We start from the raw sequence: 6120 nt of genomic DNA, 5'->3' as shown, positions 1-6120 counted from the left end.
GGCTCACATGGCTCCATGTGGCTTTGATCTCTCACCTCTCACTTGCCTCTTATGACGGGGCCACTGTGTTCCCCGAGTTACTTGTTTCCTTTTCTGGTTTTATTGTTGTTCTCTAATTTTGATAGAAATCGTTCTGAGACCCCGGCTTTGGTGAAGCCTAACCTCGGCGAACCCTAACCTCACTAATTTGGTGGTGGGACTCAGAATTTCTGCTCAAGATCAGGCCCTGGAGTCAAGTCCCTCACTCCAAGGGTCCGTGGGCACTACAGGGGTCTCTGTGTGCTAGGTCCCAGGAGCAGTCTCCTCCCTCATCACAATGGCTACAGATGTCTGTGGACAGCGGTAAACATGCCCTAGGGACACAGTCACCCAGGTTGAGGAGCGCGAATGGACACACATGGACACCGTAGTCTCCATGACTACACTCAGGATCTTTCCTTTTCCTGGAAGTCTAGTATTTACTTCCCTCATTCCGAGATCTGGCCTGGAATCCAAAACTTGCCCACATCTCTTAGTATGGGCTTGGAAGGGCCTTGAGTCTCTGAGACTTGGTTTTCTCAGCTGTGAAATGGGATCAATTGTTCAGTGCCAGTGTGGGTGTGTACAACATGGAGAAGGTCCTCTAGTGCAACCCCGTCTCTCTTGCCCACGATGGGCTCTGAACCTAATGGAGGAAGAGGCAGACAAGCCCCGTTACCGTATTACGGTGTTCTGGATGAAGGGCAGAGGGAGGAAGGATCTGGAACAATGTCCCGTGCATCCCTGCCAAGTCAGCTGAGCCGAACTCAGGATGGGAGACACCTGGGATCAGGCTGTGGCCTTTTAGGGACAGTAAGGAGATTTCCCAATAGAGACTAGGGCAAGGGACCGAGCCGAGGGACCCAGCTCAGGGTCCTCAGCAAAGCAGGGGAGCCCTCCCTCAGGGTCCAGCCTGGATGACCCCAGGCAGGGTAGGAAGTGTGCAGGTCTGGGACCAGGCAGTTGGGGCCCTCTGAGGACCCTGCCGTGTCTCTGAGTGAGTCTCTGTCAGGAGGAGGGTCGCTCAGGATGGTGCTAACAATGTTGCCAGCCAGATGAATGAGCCCCACTGCCCCCGGCTACCTGCATCTCACTGAGTTTCAGAGTCTTCCAGGTAGGTCTGGGGCCTTCCCTCAGCTGCTTCTTCCCACAGTTCTGAAAACAAGAGGGCTCTCACTTCCCACTGACTGGAATGAAGGAGTGACGGGGCCGGCATAGCCATTTGGGACCTGTGGGAAGCTGCGGTTAGAGGTTGGCAGAGCAGATAGAAGGAGAGAAGCTGGATTCCCAGGAGAAGCACAGAGCACAGCCCAGCCCAGTAGCGGGGAGAACATGAGGCTCTGGGGCACAGAGTGTGGTGTTTGAGGATAGATAGGGGAGCTGCAGCCAGGTGTGTGGCAGCCCCTCCAGTGGCCTAGGAAAGCCACTTAAGGCCCTGGGCTTAGCATTGAGGGTAACCGGGTCCATGGGGACTGTAGGCAGGAGAGTGTCACAGTTAAGAGCCGTCTCTTGGAAAGACTGTTCCAACTACGGAGTGGTGGGCAGGTCTCTCCCCCCACCCCACTTTCTTTCTAGCCCAAGTTGGTCTTTACTGGCTGTGTAGTCAGGGTGACCTCAAACTTTTGATCCCTCTGGGATGACAGGGTGTACTATCATGCTCGGCTTATGGGGTGCTGAGGGTCCAATCCAGGGCTGAAGGTGTGCCAGGCAGATGCTCTGCCCACTGAGACACACCTCCAGCCTGCATCCATTCATTCCTTCAAAGAGATTAAAGCAATAGCAACAACAATAATAATGGTGATGATATACCCTCCCCCTTCTGCCCTTTCCCTCCCCTTCACATACCCCTCCCCTCCCCCTTTGAGCCTGGTAAGAGTCCATAGGGAGGTGGACTCAGCTGTGCGCTCACCCAGACCAGTTCAATGGCACAAGGGGTGGCAGAGGCCTTTGTGCAGCGGTGCTTCCCTGAGCAAGGAGACGGGACAGAGCAGGAGGGCTCCAGGCCGAGGGGACGATGGCACAGGCCATGGAAGGCCAAAGGCCAAATGACAGCCAGGAGATTACTTACCAAGGTCTGGGAAGGGGAGGTGGGGATCAGGCACAGTGATTGACAGATGGGGTGGGTGTGATCTCTGGGCTTGCCCAGTGTGAGGTCACCGCTGTGGGCTATCCACAAGAGAAGCCTGAAGCTTGGGTCCTGATGCACCGAGAGACTCTCTGGCCTACGGCAGCAGTGGTCCTCCTCCAGGGAGGACTGTACATGGCTGGAGTTTGCCACATCTGCCCTTAATGCCCCTAATGGAATTGTGCCCAGGACCCTTCCTGCCCACGCTTTCTTTCCTAGCAGGGCTCAGTTTTGCTCCGTGGTTGTCAGCCTGTGTGTCCAGGGCGTCTTTACCCTCGTCCCCAAGCAGGTTGCTGCAGGCATAAGCCAGTCTGAGACATTTTTCTTCCCTATTGACGACTGATTGGGAACTAGACCCATGATATAATGAGAAGTCTCAGGGTGGAGTGCGGCTCATAGGAGGAGACAGGCGAGCAGAGGTAGCTAGCCTTGTTTTTGTGGAATATTGTCTGCAGTGCCTGGAGCTGTAGCAGCCGCCTTGAAAACAGGAGGGGAAGCAAGCATCCAGAAGGGGGGGAGGGGAGGGGAGGCAGGGGGAGGTGCAGAAAGAACAGGAGTCCTTGGTTTTGTCATCATGCCACAGGACTGAATAAACCTGAGAGAGAAATTATGGGTGCTTGGTTCTTTGGAGAGAGCACTTTCAGTGGGGGCTTCAGGCCCCTGAAGGCGAACTCTCTCCCTGGACCTTGCAAGTGATGGTTTTACAAGAGATCCCGGTATTGAAACGACATTTCCCAAAGCCTGTGAGCTGCACTGCCGGGATTTTAGGATGGGAAGGCTGAAGCCGCAGTCTCCTCTTAAAAGCCTGTTCCTTAACACGTTTTTAGTAGGAGGTCATAACTCCGCTTTTATTTTTCCCTGGAAAACTGTCATTAGGGATGGTGGGAAACCCGGAGTGGGCCGCGAGGCTTTGTGTGCAGTTAGTGGCTCTGATTATACGTTCCTGGCCCCTCTCTTCTGAGAAAGGCTGCCATTGGCTGCACAGTATAATCAAACCGTTTCTTATGTAAACAGTCTCGGGGCACTGGGCCAGTGGGAAGGTGAAAATGAAACTCTGCTCCCAGGCAGGAAAGCGCTCTGCTGGGCGGTAGCTAAAGAGCAGGGGTTAATGACACAGGGTGGGCAGAGGCTGTGCTGCACAGGGCAGGAACGGAGGGTGCTGTAAGACAGCATGTTACCAGAGCGATTTCCCAATGCAGACTGTGAACTGCTCCAGGGAACTTCAGGCACGATCTTCGAAAGCAAGGAAGGAAGAGGGGAAGGGAAATCAGGGAAGCGTGGAACTCTCAGAAAGGGCTCGTATCCTTAATATACAAAGAGTTCTTGCAAAACAATAAAATAAGATAAACACAAAACTAACTAGTCACCAAGGGAAAAAACACTACCAAAGGTGGCGATCACATGAAGACGCATTTTGCTCTGACAGCAAACCAAGGGAATGCCAATAAGCGCTGCAATGATGTCATTTCCCCCCACCTATCAGATTGGCATATACACAGATTGGCAAGCTCGGGGCTGTGGGGAAGTAGGCCTCCTGCTCTGTGCAGAGGGGGTGGCACACAGTTCCTGTGGGCAGAATGACCTCACGCCTGATAGCCAAAGACCAGAAGTTCTGAAGTGTCCTGGAAATGTTGGGCACATGTGGGGGTATTCCACCCAACATACGAATGTCTCTGACCCAGCACTGAGGAGGCTGAGGCAGGAGAGTCACCACGAGTTCAAGGCCTGCCTGTGCTATACAGTGAGATTCTCTCTGTAACAAAATCAAACAAAAATGCCCTCAAAGTCCAATTGTGTTCGAATTAATCATTAAAAGTGGTGGCTGGGTCCCCAGAATTCAGGTCAAGAGAGAAATAGTACAGAAATCATAAAGTGGCCTTAGAGACACCCCCCCCCAAAAAAAAAAAAAAAAAAAACAAAAAACAAAAAACAAAAAACTCGTAGGAACAGGCCCGTGTGGATGCGACTGGTATCTCAGACCACATGTGCAGGCTGTGGCGATGGATCCCAAAGTGGGCGTGCGCAAAGCAGCAGTGTCCTGTGTGAGAGGACTTGGGAAGAGTTAAAGGTTTTACTTAGTATGCATACGTGTGCGTGTGCGTGTGCGTGCGGCGTGCCATGGCACATCTCTGTGGAGTTTAATTTCCTTCTCCCTTTGGGTGGTGTTCCAGTTATCCCTAACTGGCAAGCTGACACAGTCTAGAGTCACTCAGAGAAGAGAATTCTGGGGAATTGTCTAGCTCGGGTCTGCATGTGGGCATGTCTTGGGGGTGGCTTGGGGTGGAAAGGTCGTCTTGATGGTTAACTGTGTAGGAAGAGCCAGCCCACCACCACGGAGGGCACTAATCCCTGTGCCCGTGATCCTGGGTTAGATAAGAAAGCTAAGCTGAACACAGTCTGAGAACAAGCCGACAAGGGGTCCTCGGTTCAGGTTCTTGCTGTGACCTCCCTCAGTGACCATCTGTGACCTAGAAGTGCAAGCCAAGCAAACCCTCTCCCCACCGAGTTGCTTTAGGTCAGGGAGTTTTGGTTTTTCGTTTTTTTTCTGGAGGATTTTGTTGGTTTTGCTTTGCTCGGATTTTCTTATTTCACGTTGTGCCTATGAATTCTTTGCCCTTGTGCAGTATATATGCATCAGTGAGTGCCTGTTGGATGCCCTCGAACTGGAGTTACAGATGGTGTGAACCACCATGCGGATGCTGGGACTCGAACCCAGGTCCCCTGCAAGAGGACCAGATACTCTTGACCTCTGAGCCGTCTCTCCAGCCCTACAGAACGTGTGAGTCTGGGGATGGGATTCAGGGTTTCCGGCTTGTTGTACATTGGTCTCGACATGTTGCTCAGACTGGCCAGGAACTCATGACAATCCTCCTGCTTCAGCCTCCCAAGTGCTGACCCAAAAGGAATACTACACTAAATGTTTTCCATCTTTAAATCCCTTGGCATACAGTTCAACACCACTGAGGTAGGTGTGGTCTCTTTAAGCCTTGGAGAATGTTGTGGGGTCTGGATCTCTACCCACTAGATGCCAGAGGCACCCTGCCCCCTACATAACCCCAAATGTCCCCAGACACTGCTCCTCCAGGGACCAAACCACTCTGGGTTGGAGCCACGCTTTAAATGCTTCTCTGAGATATTGGAGGTGGTTTAACAATAAGCATACCATTGTCACCACAATCAGAAAAACAAACACTCTAAAGGGACTGTTGGCAGAGTCCCCTGTGGCTGGGCGACTCTACCCTGGTGGAGGGAGCCCTGCACATCCTGCCTTCAGCACTCCGTTCTGTTCCGGCTTTGGCTCACACCAGCGAGCTTCTCCCCTGGAGACTCTGAGGCAGAGACTGGGAGTGTTGACTCTCTCACCACCTTCTCCCCCTTGGTGACTACTTGGATTTCCGAGTGAGCCACATAGCTCCCTCCCTTTTGGGGGAGACCCTGTAGTCCCGCCCCACAGCTAAGCAGATCTTCTAAAGATCCCCTCCAGCTACAGGAAACCCGTTCTGTCTCTGGACTTCGGACCACTCAGTGTTTTGGAGTTTAGAAAGTTTATTTGCATACTGCCAGCCATCCACGGGTTTCCTCGGGCCTTTGCTGTGCTCAGTGGAAGGCAGTGGAAGCCAACTGAGAAAAACACCAGCACAGAGACGGAGAAGAGTGGGAGACAGGCCAGGAGCTCGACCTGAGGCTAGGTCTCTGTGTGTGACTAGCAAGTCCCCACTGTATTGGAAGTTAGTCCGGACTGAGTTGCTTTCCCACACCTGGGCCTGAGCACGCGGGGCAAGTGCTCTGGTATAGGCCGATCTCAGCCCTGAGCTGATTCTATGCAGCTGCAAGCCGAATCAGCCGGCCCACTTCTTTTCCCTTGGTCACCTGAGCAGTATGTACAGCCAAGATGATAGAGGTATAACCTGGACACAAAGACCCCACTGCTGGGTGAGGAGTCATGGGAGAGTGACACCCAAGGCAGGGTGAAGGGT

This window comes from Mus pahari, chromosome 3, assembly GCF_900095145.1.
Source record: "Mus pahari chromosome 3, PAHARI_EIJ_v1.1, whole genome shotgun sequence".
In the NCBI taxonomy this organism is placed as follows: domain Eukaryota; kingdom Metazoa; phylum Chordata; class Mammalia; order Rodentia; family Muridae; genus Mus; species Mus pahari.
The sequence above is the reverse complement of the archived record's forward strand: the minus strand, read 5'-3'. Positions refer to the sequence as shown.